The sequence below is a fragment of the Rhipicephalus sanguineus genome, chromosome 10 (assembly GCF_013339695.2).
Source record: "Rhipicephalus sanguineus isolate Rsan-2018 chromosome 10, BIME_Rsan_1.4, whole genome shotgun sequence".
Lineage (NCBI taxonomy): Eukaryota > Metazoa > Arthropoda > Arachnida > Ixodida > Ixodidae > Rhipicephalus > Rhipicephalus sanguineus.
This window is the reverse complement of record NC_051185.1, coordinates 58291567-58307071: the sequence shown is the minus strand read 5'-3', so window position 1 is coordinate 58307071 and position 15505 is coordinate 58291567. Positions and strand designations below refer to the sequence as shown.

The following is a 15505-nucleotide window of genomic DNA, read 5'->3' as shown; positions in this document are numbered from 1 at the left end:
ATTTATATGCGCCAAGATAAACTGTTTTGCATATTAGTTACCGTAACACTTGGTAGCGACACATTGATCTTGCAGGGCAATATGTAAGTAATTATTTTAAAATAAGTGTGCAGCGACAATCTCGTGTTTCTTCATTATGCATTTCACCCTCTAAAACCTTTATTTGTGTATATGTCTGTGTTGTTCTTTGAAATCAACAATACCTTGAAATTAATATGGACAGGCAAACTTGATTTATTTTTTTTGCAGTGCCTCTAATTGATCAATAACCATTTAGGCTCACTTCCATCTTTCTCTATTCTCTTCTATTATGAAACGTTGCACCATTCTTAATTTGATCATTCATTCTTCTTTTTACCTTTCCTCTTAGATGATGCTTAAAATGCAACCTTGAGTTGAGTTCATTGTTTCATAATATATCTACGATACTTTGACCATTTCTGCATATCAGGACAGAAGGCTGTCTTGAAGGGCCAGTTGTTACATGTTACTGCATTTGTGTTTTTTGTTCCTTAGCCTTTGTCCTGTTATAGCGCTATTTTCAATGCACTATCAGGATCATCTTTATTCAGTATAATTAGTTATATACTGTGACAAAGCGGAATATCTGCTGGCGTGTGTGGTTGCGTAATCTGAAACATTATCTGGTGAATGGGTCGGTTTGGATTCTTTGTTATCATTGTTTTCATTGAAGCAATATAAAGAAATTAGTGTGAAACGTGTAAACTGTGCTAGTGCACATAGAGAAACAATTAGGGGTGTGCGAATATTAGAAATTTCGAATATTTTTCGAATAGTGTTTGCTATTCGATTCGATTCGCACTGGAATTTTACTATTCGAACTTCTCAAACAGTAAACGTAAAATTGAAAGTGACCCCTTCTGATTTTCAACATGCTTCACCTCATCACACTCCGATATTGCGGCAAAGCTGCCTTTCAAACTCTGCTACGGTCGCAGATGTACTAACTCAAGAAAACGCTGGTTCCAACATGGAGATGAAAGATGTAGCAGAGGTGGGGGCACAATTAATGCTGTTTTGGACCTGAAATGTGGGCAGGAAGTTCGAAAAACCGGAAGCCGAAGCTTTTTAGCGTCCAAAATTTCAGATGTTCTTATATATTGGCGTCTCCGGGGCAGATTTGGAACTCGGGCCTTGAAGGGAGCACGCCCTTGTCCACCACATCAGTTGGGCTTCCACAGAAGTTGAAAGAGGAGGAGAGGCTGAGGAAATGGCATCTTTGCCCATCACGTGTAAAGTGTTGTTGGCAACACTTTGGTTGCACCAAATCATGTACATAAATAGAATTCGGCCTCTATATCGCCTCATTCTTGATAAGACAACTATGAAACACCACCCTGCCAGTGCTTCATCAACCTAGCAAAAAGAAACAATTTCATGTTCCTATCTCATAAGAATATGCTTAGGAATCCTAACCTTTTTTTTTTCTGCAATTGCGCTTCGAAGTATTCGAAAAATATTCTAAAAATACTCGAGAAATATTCGAAAAATATTCGATTCGATTCGCACTCACACTTCAATATTCGAATTCGCTTCGCACCCGAAAATTTTGCTATTCGCACAGCTCTAGAAACAATATTATGTGCAGTCCACATAAGTGCACTTGTATTCCTGACCACCAGTAACTCTGGCACCATTATATCTCTTGTAAATATTTTTTTTCCATTTTTTTTCTTTTTTTTTCATATTTTCCAGTTTCTTTCTTATTAACCTCTGTCTCTGAGATATTACTTCATATGCTTCATGTTTTGAAGTATATCTGATTATATTGTTGCACAGCATTATGCGAAACAAGAAAATACAGTGAATACTTCAGTGTGCTGGTGCTTAATGTATAGTAGACTCTCAGTAAACAGAAATATCTTAAATGGAACAATTGACTATAATATGATTGGTCTCGTATTTGAATTCTGCACCCCTGCTCCGCTCTTGGTTAACAGAATTCCTGTTTAATGGAACGCATTTTTCTGGTCCCTTCAGATTCCATTTCATAAGAGTGTACTGTATTTGCATATACAAAGAAATTAGGCTATTTAGGTACAGTATCAGATTTGCATCCAAATCAGACCCCTGTGCATTTGCAGGAGGTTTTGATGTACAGACAGATGGGCACTCGTGTAAAATGTGTTGTGCCCATGCACTGTTACTGCTGCAGTAACATGTAGTTTTGTAGGGTAGGTTAATCATGTACTTCACTCACAAGTGCCGCAGCCCTTTTTATATTAAAAATTTGGTTGAAGCGCACAGAAAAACACAGACTAGAAGAAGCGGATAGGACAGCGCTTACCTGTGTAAGCGCTGTCCTGTCTGATTCTTCTAGTCTGTTTTTCGGTGCAGTTCAACGAAATTTTCAAAATTAACGTGAACCAACTGGCCCAACTTGCCATCTTCCTTCTTCATAGCCTGGGGCTGTAGTCCAGTTCCATAATATGCATGTCACATGATTTACATTGCCTGCTGGTTTCCCTGTGGCTTTGCAGGTTCTTTGTCTTTGCCATCCCATGAGCAGTACCATTCGCTTGTGTCTGTACAAGGCGAACTGCATTCCTGTCGTCGGTGCACCTATGTGACCAAGGACAAAAGCAACATGAAGAGACACCTTTGCAAACATACGGGCGAGCGTCCCTTCCAATGCCACCTGTGTCCAGCCGCATTCTCTCATAACACTAATCTCGCAGGGCACATTCGCACCCACACAGGAGAGCGTCCCTTTTCCTGTGACCGCTGCGGTGCATCCTTCTCGCTGAAAAAGACCCTCATGCAACATATGCGCACCCACACAGGAGAGCGTCCCTTTTCCTGTGACCACTGCAATGTGTCATTTTTGCAGAGAGCTCACCTCATTAGACACATGCGCACCCACACAGGAGAGTGTCCCTTTTCCTGTGACCACTGCAATGCACGGTTTTCTCAGAAAGGCAACCTGAAAATCCACATGGACCGTTGTCTTGCGAAGAAGAATCCCTAAAAGTCCGATGTGTACAGTGTTGATGGGGGAACAATAGAGTTCATTGATTAATCAAATTTTGTTGGAGGACGGTAACTTCTGAAGTGCATGAAATAGTTTTTGGATTGCTTAGCAATGAAGTTTAAAGAGAAATGTGTCCTTGTTAATAAAAATTTCCCAAATGTCTTTGAGTGATTATGCAGCTGTGCCTTGATAATGAAGGTTTGACTTGCCTCAAATGTTTACTGGCTAAAGATACATTCGTGACTGGAACATTTTTGAAGTTACTCACTATGTATGTATTTAGAAGGGTAATAGACAAAGGTGTGCAACGAGCTCTGGCAATTCTATTATGTATAACATTTTTGTCTGTCTTCCAAGTTTATCAACGCGGGAGTGGTTTGTTTTCAAATTTTATGTTAGTTTGCAGTTAGACCTGTAATTTGAGCTTTAGTGTGATAAAAGTTTCAACCTAACAAAGAATTTATCCTGTTGTGACCATGTCGATGGCATACGACATCTTTTACCTCAATTTAAGGGAGCATGTTTATTTGCTTCTTTGATATTAAAGTTTGAGTGCGTAAAAGAAGACCAAGGCTATCCTTTGAAATTTTGCTGGTGCCGGCAGTTGAATAGTTGGCAAGGTTTTTTGTGAGCACATTTTTGAATAGCGTGTTCCACATGACAGAGAGTAGCCATGGAGCAAAACATATTTCTTGGCAGTGTCTGGGAGCAAGGGGTGATGGTGTGCTGTAGTGACCTCTTTCGATATCTTGCTTATGAAGCTACGGCAGCAACTTTCACTTTTGTTCATCTTAGTTTGCTTTACTTCATGTCGTAGTAACTATTTTTCAATTAAAAACTACATTTAGTGCTCTCTCTCCTTTCCTTGACTTCATTATTTATTGACTTCATTATCATGTGTCTAATAAATAAACTGGCTCCACAATCCATTCCCCTTCACTTGTTCCCCTTCAGTTTTCTTAATGATGTGTAGAACATATTCACTCGTCCAACCAAACGAAACATATGAGGCTTCACGAATCCTGTCAACAGTAAACCTATTTGCCCTATTCAATGCCTCTAATGTCCTCACAACTGAGAAGCTTCGAATTGAGAAACAAGGGACATTAATCATTAATTATGCGTTACGTTAGAGCACTTACGACGAAATTTATTGTTTACGAGACGCAGACCTCTCATTAAACCGATAAAACACTTGGAGAAAAATATTGGTGTCACGGGTTCTTTAAATGAGGCACTCCCAATAGCAGCTGGAAAAGAAGTGCAAGATATTGTCTGTACTTAATTTCTTGGCTAAAACATCCAGTGTGGTCATTGTTACCAAGCCTTAGTAGCACCAGTTCTAACAGTTGGCCAGCTTGGAGTGCTTGATCTGTGACGTATAGTTACTAGCGCAAGAACTCAAAGAAAAAAAATGGACAGGACAGATCGCTAGACTTCAGCTGGGTATTCTGTTCTGTCGTACTCATTTTTTCCTTTAAGTATTTCACACTAGTAGTTATTTGTCACAGAAAATGTATCGGAATCAACTAGCCGAACTTTCTTCGTTGAAGAGTGGTTAGCTGAGGAAACCAATACTAAGCACATATTTGCGTCGCTTATCTGCGTGACATGAGTGCGTAATTTCTGCTGTATTATTCTCACAAAATTCAGGTGGTCTAGTTAATATAGCGCACTAGAGCTGTCTCCTAATTAAATAATGCAACTAAATAATGCAACTATATGTAATGTCTGGTTAGTAAATGGCAACATTTTTGCTTAATTACAAAGGTGCCATGAAATGTAATTAAAAAAAAACGCCAGGCCTGTGCGGAAAGCGCAGCACAGTCACAGCGAAAGCTCGAAGAGCGGCATTTCTAGAGCCCGTTATAAACTCTCTTGTGGCTACTAATACAACTACACTAGCAACGTACCCACTACACCACAAATCATAATTTTTGTGAAGTTGGGAAACACCCACCACGACATTACTCGTCATTCTGCGGAGAAGCGAGGTACCATCTGTAAGGCATTATGTGCAGTTTCTTGATGCGACGGCTGATGACGATGAAGAATTATAACTGAGCCTTTTGTAATGGGTTGGAAGCTTTAAATGACCCACTAGTTATATAATTCACATTGTGTGACGCCCGGTCGTTACTTCAGTCTCCCACCACGCTTTATAACATGTGCTAACGTGAGAAAGAGATAGAGAGAGGGGAAATAACTTTATTAAGACCCTGAGGAAATGGATCATTGGAGCCTTATGGGCTTCCTTGGCAACCAATAGAGGTGCACTTGCGAGGAACCCACTACGCTATAAATCATAATTTTTGTGAAGTAAGGAAGCAGTCACTACACAATTTTTCGTCATTCTGCGCAGAACCGTGGTACCTGATAAACACCTGTAAAATATTATGTGCACTTTTTTGATGCTGTGGCTAATGACGATGAAGAATTATGGCAGAGCCCTTTGTAACGGGTTGGAAGTATTCAAGAACTCACTCGTGCAATTCGCATTGTGTGATGCCTCGTTACAAAATTAGCGTTATGTGAAACTTGGTTGTTATTTCACTCTTCTACCACGCTACATTACATATGTTAATGTGGTTCCTTCCCGACATGAAGCCTGTATAGGGTCTTCTTGCAAAGCAGTTTCAAGCACCGGCATAGCTCTGAGGTAGGATACTGGGCTTCCACGCAGAGGGCCCAGGTTCGAACCTCGTTCCATCCTGGAAATTTTTTCTTATTTTGCTTTTTTGCTTATTTCGAGCGGTAGTGGTTACGGACACCGGCGGCGGCGGCGGACAACTACGGCGGCAAAAGCAGCCCTTGTTGTGATCTCATAACAGCTTTCGCTGTAAAATTTTTAACTGCATGTCTAATCGCTGCTAAGGGTGAAACTCTGTATGTGTGCGCCGTGAGTCTTCGGGCTGTTTTTAACAGTCATTTCTATGCTTTTCTAGATTTCTCAGTTTTTTCTGTGAAGCATCTGAGAAGTGGCAAGCTCTTAACGTTGCCAAAAAAGCATTGCACCAGACTCTTCTTAGGCATCATTATCATGGGCCACTTTTACATTGCATTGTTATTCATTATGAAGTAAGATTGTGATGGTGATTTGGCCACATTTACAAGCTGTTGCCTCTGATTGGTTAGCTCAAAAAAAGTGAAATTGGATATTTGCTTTTCCCTGTTAGTCTATCGAAATTTTGACAAAACGAATGGATTTCATTGTAGTGCTTGTTTTAATCGTCAGCAAAAAAATGATTATGGCTCTCTCTTGAAGGCTTTGGCAGGCTGGGTGGTTGGTAATGCATATTAACAACTACCCAGCATTTTTCAACAGTGCGCATGTTCTTGAAAGTGCAACGCAGTGTGTGTCATGCTTTTCTTGGTCCTTTGTCTTTTGCACTGTTTGGTTTTTAGTATGAGAGCAACAGTTTGGTAGATAAGTTTACATAACCCTCTACAGTGGCATTTTTCCTTTGCACTGCATTATGTTAAAAATGATACTGAAGTATGCTTACAGTGGAAATCTTGTGTTACATCATTATGATCATTCATTATGCTGTTTTTCCTGTAAACCTTTGTGTATACCATTATTGTCCACATTTCATAAAATAAGTGACCATATACATTTGCTTTTTTTCAAGATGAAAGACTGCAGTTATCAACTACTGTCTAAAAAGAGTACTAATATAAGAATCGGCAAAATGTGATATATTCCCTTTGCATTATTTATCACCCAACCTTTACATTCCAGCACATATAATGAGCTAGCCCATCTCTCAGTCAATCCTCTGCAGCCATGCACATGCTGGTTATCTTCACTGACAATTGTTTTTCAAAATTGGTGCTGATCATTCCTTCTTTAAGTGTGTAAACCCAAGCAACCACACTGAAAACTCTGCGCCCATGGGAATGAAGGACAGCGTCGTACGAAAATGTTGCATAAATTTGTATTTACTCACTGGCTGAATTTTCACATGTATGTTCTTTTCGAAGTGCAGCACTTCATTATTACTAGGACTCATGAAAGACAACTTATAAATGTCCCGCAAATGTAAAATGTTCTACATTCAATTTACTGGCATCTAAGGTCAATGGACACATTTTTACATAGCCACAGCAGCTCCGTTTATTACAGTCTTGCCACATATGGTGTGCTATAATGAGGAAACAGATACTCGGTGCATTGGTTTGGTTCACTGGGCATCCGTGTCCTACATGCTTCTGCATTGCACCACCACAGACGTTCAATTCCAAATTTATTTCCAAATTCAACTGCTCAAACTTGTATTGACCTATTCACAGAGCTTGTCTTAAAAAAAAAAGAAAAACTTGGAAGACGCTCGAGCTTCACCTTCAAGAGTAGAACAGCTATAGCGTAATCGGGCCCTGTGTGCAGCGCCTTCTCAATTGCTAGCCTGACTTCATTGCATAGTTGAGTGTACTGTGTTGTTTGTGCTGGCTTTAACAGTGTTCTGTGTGCTGTTGCAGATGTGTCCATCCCTGCCACCAGGAAACGAAGTTGTATGCTTTGGATATTGTCAAAAAAGAATTGCACCAGCCTCCTCTTAGAAATCATTCACTACTTCATGCCTATGTTGCAGCTTCTTACGCTATGAACATGATATTGTGACAGTGATGTGACCATGTCTGCAGACAGCTGCTGAGGATTGGTTATGTTCAACGAATGAAGTTGGCAGTTCACTTTCTGCACTGTTAGTCACTTGAATTTGGGAGAATGTAATGGATGTCACTGCAATCTAGGCATTTCAATCATTGGTGTACAGAAATATTGCCTGTCTTACAAAGCGCTGGTTCAGGTTAGGTATTTATTAATGCACAAATTTACACATTTATATGCGCCAAGATAAACTGTTTTGCATATTAGTAACCGCAATACTTGGTAGCGACACATTGATCTTGCAGTTCAATATGTAAGTAATTATTTTAAAATAAGTGTGCAGCGACAATCTCGTGTTTCTTCATTATGCATTTCACCCTCTAAAACCTTTGTGTATATGTCTGTGTTGTTCTTTGAAATCAACAAAACCTTGAAATTAATATGGACAAACAAACTTGATTTATTTTTTTTGCAGTGCCTCTAATTGATCAATAACCATTTAGGCTCACTTCAATCTTTCTCTATTCTCTTCTATTATGAAACGTTGCACCATTCTTAGTTTGATCAGTTCATTCTTCTTTTTACCTTTCCTCTTAGATGATGCTTAAAATGCAGCCTTGAGTTGAGTTCATTGTTTCATAATATAACTAAGGTACTTTGACCATTTTGGCATATCAGGACAGAAGGCTGTCTTGAAGGGCCAGTTGTTACATGTTACTGCATTTGTGTTGTTTCTTCCTTAGCCTTTGTCCTGTTATAGCGCTATTTTCAATGCACTATCAGGATCATCTTCATTCAGTATAATTAGTTATATACTGTGACAAAGCGGAATATCTACTGATGTGTGGTCGCGTAATTATCTGAAACGTTCTCTGGTGAATAGGTCGCTTTGGATACTGCGTTATCATTGTTTTCATTGAAGCAATATAAAGAAGTTCGTGTGAAACGTGTGAACTGTGCTAGTGCACATAAAGAAACAATATTTTGTGCAATCAACATAAGTGCACCTGTATTCCTGACCACCAGTAACTCTGGTGCCGTTATATCTGTTGTAAATTTTTTTTTCTTCATATTTTCCAGTTTGTTTCTTATTAACCTCTGTCTCTGAGATATTACTTCATATGCTTCATGCTTTTGAAGTATATCTGATTATATTATTGCACAGCATTATGCGAAACAAGAAAATACAGTGAATACTTCAGTGTGCTGGTGCTTAATGTATAGTAGACTCTCAGTAAACGGAAATATTTTAAACGGAACTGCTGCCTAAATGGAACAATTGACTATAATATGATTGGTCTCGTATTTGAATTCTGCACCCCTGCTCCTTTCTTGGTTAACAGAATTCATGTTTACCGGAACACATTTTCCTGGTCCCTTCAGATTCCATTTAATAAGAGTGTACTGTATTTGCATATTACAAAGAAATTCGGCTATTTAGGCACAGTATCAGATTTGCATCCAAATCAGACCCCTGTGTATTTGCAGGAGGTTTTGATGTACAGAAAGATGGGCACTTGTGTAAATGTGTTGTGTCCGTGCACTGTTACGGCTGCAGTAACATGTAGTTTTGTAGGGTAGGTTAATCATGTACTTCACTCACAAGTGCCGCAACCCTTTTTCATATTGAAAATTTGGTTGAAGCACACCGAAAAACACCGACTAGAAGAAGCAGACAGGACAGCGCTTACCTGTGTAAGCGCTATCCTGTCTGGTTCTTCTAGTCTGTTTTTCGGTGCACTTCAACCAAATTTTCAAAATTAACGTAAACCAACTGGCCCAACTTGCCATCTTCCTTCTTCATAGCCTGGGCCTGTAGTCCAGTTCCGTAATATGCGTGTCACATGATTTACATTGCCTGCTGGTTCTCCCTGTGGCTTTGCAGGTTCTTTGTCTTTGGCATCCGATGAGCAGTACCGTTCACTTGTGTCTGTACAAGGCGAACTGCATTCCTGTCTTCGGTGCACCTATGTGACCAAGGACAAAAGACACATGAAGAGACACCTTTACAAACATACGGGCGAGCGTCCCTTCCAATGCCACCTGTGTCCAGCCGCATTCTCTCATAACACTAATCTCGCAGGGCACATTCGCACCCACACAGGAGAGCGTCCCTTTTCCTGTGACCGCTGCGGTGCATCCTTCTCGCTGAAAAAGACCCTCATGCAACATATGCGCACCCACACAGGAGAGCGTCCCTTTTCCTGTGACCACTGCAATGTGTCATTTTTGCAGAGAGCTCACCTCATTAGACACATGCGCACCCACACAGGAGAGTGTCCCTTTTCCTGTGACCACTGCAATGCACGGTTTTCTCAGAAAGGCAACCTGAAAATCCACATGGACCATTGTCTTGCGAAAAAGAATCCCTAAAAGTCAGATGTGTACAGTGTTGATGGGGGAACAGTAGAGTTCATTGATTAATCAAATTTTGTTGGATGACGGTAACTTCTGAAGTGCATGAAATAGTTTTTGGATTGCTTAGCAATGAAGTTTAAAGAGAAATGTGTCCTTGTTAATAAAAATTTCCCAAATGTCTTTGAGTGACTATGCAGCTGTGCCTTGATAATGAAGGTTTGACTTGCCTCAAATGTTTACTAGCTAAAGATACATTCGTGACTGGAACATTTTTGAAGTTACTCACTATGTATGTATTTAGAAGGGTAATAGACAAAGGTGTGCAACGAGGTCTGGCAATTCTATTATGTATAAAATTTTTGTCTGTCTTCCAAGTTTATCAACACGGGAGTGGTTTGTTTTCAAATTTTATGTTAGTTTGCAGTTAGACCTGTAATTTGAGCTTTGGTATGATAAAATTTTCAACCTAACAAAGAATTTATCCTATTGTGACCATGTCGATGGCATACGACATCTTTTACCTCAATTTAAGGGAGCATGTTTATTTGCTTCTTTGATATTAAAGTTTGAGTGCGTAAAAGAAGACCAAGGCTATACTTTGAAACTTTTGCTGGTGCCGGCAGTTGAATAGTTGGCAAGGTTTTTTGTGAGCACATTTTTGAATAACGTGTTCCACATGACAGAGAGTAGCCATAGAGCAAAACATTTTTCTTGGCAGTGTCTGGGAGCAAGGGGTGATGGTGTGCTGAAGTGACCTCTTTCGATATCTTGCTTATGAAGCTACGGCAGCAACTTTCACTTTTGTTCATCTTAGTTTGCTTTACTTCATGTCGTAGTAACTATTTTTCAATTAAAAACTACATTTAGTGCTCTCTCTCCTTTCCTTGACTTCATTATTTATTGACTTCATTATCATGTGTCTAATAAATAAACTGGCTCCACAATCCATTCCCCTTCGCTTGTTCCCCTTCAGTTTTCTTAATGATGTGTAGAACATATTCAATCGTCCAACCAAACGAAATATATGAGGCTTCACGAATCCTGTCAACAGTAACCCTATTTGCACTATTCAATGCCTCTAATGTCCTCACAACTGAGAAGCTTCGAATTGAGAAACAAGGGACATTAATCATTAATTATGCATTACGTTAGAGCACTTACGATGAAATTTATTGATTACGAGACTGCAGACCTCTCATTAAAGGATAAAACACTTAGAGAAAAATATTGGTGTCACGGGTTCTTTAAATGAGGCACTCCCAATAGCACTTGGAAAAGAAGTGCAAGATATTGTCTGTACTTAATTTCTTGGCTAAAACACCCAGTGTGGTCATTGTTACCAAGCCATAGTAGCACCAGTTCTAACAGTTGGCCAGCTTGGAGTGCTTTTTCTGTGACGTATAGTTACTAGCGCAAGAACTTAAAGAAATAAAATGGACAGGACAGATCGCTAGACTTCAGCTGGGTATTCTGTTCTGTCGTACTCTTTTTTTCCTTTAAGTATTTCACACTAGTAGTTATATGTCACAGAAAATGTATCAGAATCAACTAGCCCAACTTTCTTCGTTAAAGAGTGGTTAGCTGAGGAAACGAATACTAAGCACTCTCATTTGCGTCGCTTATCTGCGTGACATGAGTGCATAATTTCTGCTGTATTATTCTCACAAAATTCAGGTGGTCTAGTTAATGTAGCGCACTAGAGCTGTCTCCTAATTAAATAATGCAACTATATGTAATGTGTAGTTAGTAAATGGCAACATTTTTGCTTAATTACAAAGGTGCCATGAAATGTAATTAAAAAAAAACGCCAGGCCTGCGCGGAAAGCGCAGCACAGTCACAGCGAAAGCTCGAAGAGCGGCATTTCTAGAGCCCATTATAAACTCTCTTGTGGCTACTAATACAACTACACTAGCAACGTACCCACTACGCCACAAATCATAATTTTTGTGAAGTTGGGAAACACCCACCACGACATTACTCGTCATTCTGCGGAGAAGCGAGGTACCATCTGTAAGGCATTATGTGCAGTTTCTTGATGCGACGGCTGATGACGATGAAGAATTATGACTGAGCCTTTTGTAATGGGTTGGAAGCTTTAAATGACCCACTAGTTACGTAATTCGCATTGTGTGACGCCCGGTCGTTATTTCAGTCTCCCACCACGCTTTATAACATGCGCTAACGTGAGAAAGAGATAGAGGAGGGGAAATAACTTTATTGAGACCCTGAGGAAATGGATCATCGGAGCCTTATGGGCTTCCTTAGCAACCAATAGAGGTGCACTTGCGAGGAACCCACTACGCTATAAATCATAATTTTTGTGAAGTAAGGAAGCAGTCACTACGCAATTTTTCGTCATTCTGCGCAGAACCGTGGTACCTGATAAACACCTGTAAGGTATTATGTGCACTTTGTTGATGCTGTGGCTAATGACGATGAAGAATTATGGCAGAGCCCTTTGTAATGGGTTGGAAGCATTCAACAACTCACTCGTGCAATTCGCATTGTGTGACGCCTCGTTACAGAATTAGCGTTATGTGAAACTTGGTTGTTATTTTACTCTTCTACCACGCTACATTACATATGTTAATGTGGTTCCTTCCCGACATGAAGCCTGTATAGGGTCTTTTGCAAAGCAGTTTCAAGCACCGGCATGGCTCTGAGGTAGGACACTGGGCTCCCACGCAGAGGGCCCAGGTTCGAACCTCGTTCCATCCTGGAAATTTTTTCTTATTTCGCTTTTTTTCTTATTTCGAGCGATAGTGGTTACGGACACCGGCGGCGGCGGCGGACAACTATGGCGCCAATAGCGGCCCTTGTTGTGATCTCGTAACAGCTTTCGCTGTAAAATTTTTAACTGTATGTCTGATTGCTGCTAAGGGTGAAACTCTGTGTGTGTGCGCCGTGAGTCTTCGGGCTGTTTTTAACAGTCATTTCTATGCTTTTCTAGATTTCTCAGTTTTTTCTGTGAAGCATCTGAGAAGTGGCAAGCTCTTAACATTGCCAGAAACGCATTGCACCAGCCTCTTCTTAGGCATCATTATCATGGGCCACTTTTGCATTGCATTGTTATTCATTATGAAGTAAGATTGTGATGGTGATTTGGCCACATTTATGAGCTGTTGCCTCTGATTGGTTAGCTCAAAAGAAGTGAAATTGCATATTTGCTTTTGCCCTGTTAGTCTATCGAAATTTTGATGATTTCATTATAGTGCTTGTTTTAATCGTCAGCAAAAAAAACGATTATCGCTCTCTCTTAAACGCTTTGGCAGGCTGGGTGGTTGGTAATGCATATTAACAACTACCCAGCCTTTTTCAACAGCGTGCATGTTCTTGAAAGTGCAACGCAGTGTGTGTCATATGCTTTTCTTGGTCCTTTGTCTTTGCACTGTTTGGTTTTTAGTATGAGAGCAACAGTTTGGTAGATAAGTTAAGATAACCCTCTACAGTGGCATTTTTCTTTTGCACTGCATTATGTTAAAAATGATACTGAAGTATGCTTATAGTGGAAATCTTGTGTGACATCTTTATGATCTTTCGTTATGCTGTTTTTCCTGTAAACCTTTGTGTATACCATTATTGTCCACATTTCATAAAATAAGTCACCATATACATTTGCTTTTTTTCAAGATGAAAGACTGCAGTTATCAACTACTGTCTAAAAAGAGTACTAATATAAGAATCGGCAAAATGTGATATATTCCCTTTGCATTATTTATCGCCCAACCTTTACATTCCAGCACATATAATGAGCTAGCCCATCTCTCAGTCAATCCTCTGCAGCCATGCACATTCTGGTTATCTTCACTGACAATTTTTTTTCAAAATTGGTGCTGATCATTCCTTGTTTCAGTGTGTAAACCCAAGCAACCACACTGAAAACTCTGCGCCCATGGGAATGAAGGACAGCGTCGTACGAAAATGTTGTGCATAAATTTGTATTTACTCACTGGCTGAATTCTCACATGTATGTTCTCTTCGAAATGCAGCACTTCATTATTACTAGGACTCATGAAAGACAACTTATAAATGTCCCGCAAAATGTAAAATGTTCTACATTCAATTTACTGGCATCTAAGGTCAATGGACCCATTTTTACATAGCCACAGCAGCTCCGTTTATTACAGTCTTGCCACATATCGTGTGCTATAATGAGGAAACAGATACTCGGTGCATTGGTTTGGTCCACTGGGCATCCGTGTCCTGTATGCTACAGCATTGCACCACCGCAGACGTTCAATTCCACATTTATTTCGAAATTCAACTGCTCGCACTTGTATTGACCTATGTATAGAGCTTGTCTTAAAAAAAAAAAAAATAACTTGGAAGACGCTTGAGCTTCACCTTCAAGAGTAGATCGCGATAGCGTAATTGGGCCCTGTGTGCAGCGCCTTCTCAATTGCTAGCCTGACTTCAGTGCATAGTTGAATGTACTGTGTTGTTTCTGCTGGCTTTAACAGTGTTCTGTGTGCTGTTGCAGATGTGTCCATCCCTACCACCGAGAAACGAAGAAGTTGTATGCTTTGGATACTGTCAGAAAAGAATTGCACCAGCCTCCTCTTAGAAATCATTCGCTACTTCATGCTTATGTTGCAGCTTCTTACGCTATGAACATGATATTGTGACAGTGATGTGACCATGTCTGCAGACAGCTGCTGAGGATTGGTTATGTTCAACGAATGAAGTTGGCAATTCACTTTCTGCACTGTTAGTCACTTGAATTTGGGAGAATGTAATGGATATCACTGCAATCTGGGCATTTCAATCATTGGTGTACAGAAATATTGCCTGTCTTATAAAGCGCTGGTTCAGGTTACATATTTATTAATGCACAACTTTACACATTTATATGCGCCAAGATAAACTGTTTTGCATATTAGTAACCGCAACACTTGGTAGCGATACATTGATCTTGCAGTGCAATATGTAAGTAATTAGTGTGCAGCAACAATCTCGTGTTTCTTCGTTATGCAGTTCACCCTCTAAAACCTTTGTGTGTATGTCTGTGTTGTTCTTTGAAATCAACAAAACCTTGAAATTAATATGGACAAGCAAACTTGATTTATTTTTTTTGCAGTGCCTCTAATTGATCAGTAACCATTTAGGCTCACTTCAATCTTTCTCTATTCTCTAGGGGTGTGCGAATATTCGAAATTTCGAATAGTTTTCGAATAGTGTTTGCTATTCGATTCGATTCGCACTGCAATTTCACTATTCGAACTATTCGAACTTCCCAAAAACAGATACTGTCAACGTCAGACTGAAAGTGCCCCCTTCAGATTTTCAATATGCTTCACCTCATTACACTCTCGTATTGCGGCAAAGCTGTCTTTCAAGCTCCGTTACGGTCGAACTTAGCCAAGACATAACGTCCAATTGAAAGTGGTCCCTAGATTTTCAATATGCTTCACCTCATCACACCCCCGCATTGCAGCAAAGCTGCCTTTCAAACTCCGCCACGGTCGCCAAATGTATTAACTAAAGAAAACGCTGGTTCCAACATGGAGGTGAAAGATGTGGCAGAGGTGGGGGCTCAATTAATGCT

General features: G+C 40.0%; 1 long non-coding RNA gene across 2 annotated transcripts in view; it reads right to left on the bottom strand.

Annotated features, from left to right (window-relative positions):
• Nucleotides 1-2634: 2634 nt before the first annotated feature.
• Nucleotides 2635-15505, bottom strand: part of LOC125760220 (uncharacterized) — a 42583-nt gene continuing 29712 nt past the window's right edge. The window contains exons 2-4 of one of the 2 annotated variants that reach the window (XR_007417860.1): nt 10344-10480; nt 2861-3341; nt 2635-2776 (exon numbers count right to left, since the gene is read on the bottom strand). This is a non-coding gene — a long non-coding RNA (uncharacterized LOC125760220). Of the gene's footprint in view, nt 2777-2860; nt 3405-10343; nt 10481-15505 lie in introns of both variants that reach the window. The other variant, XR_007417859.1, reaches the window with a different exon arrangement.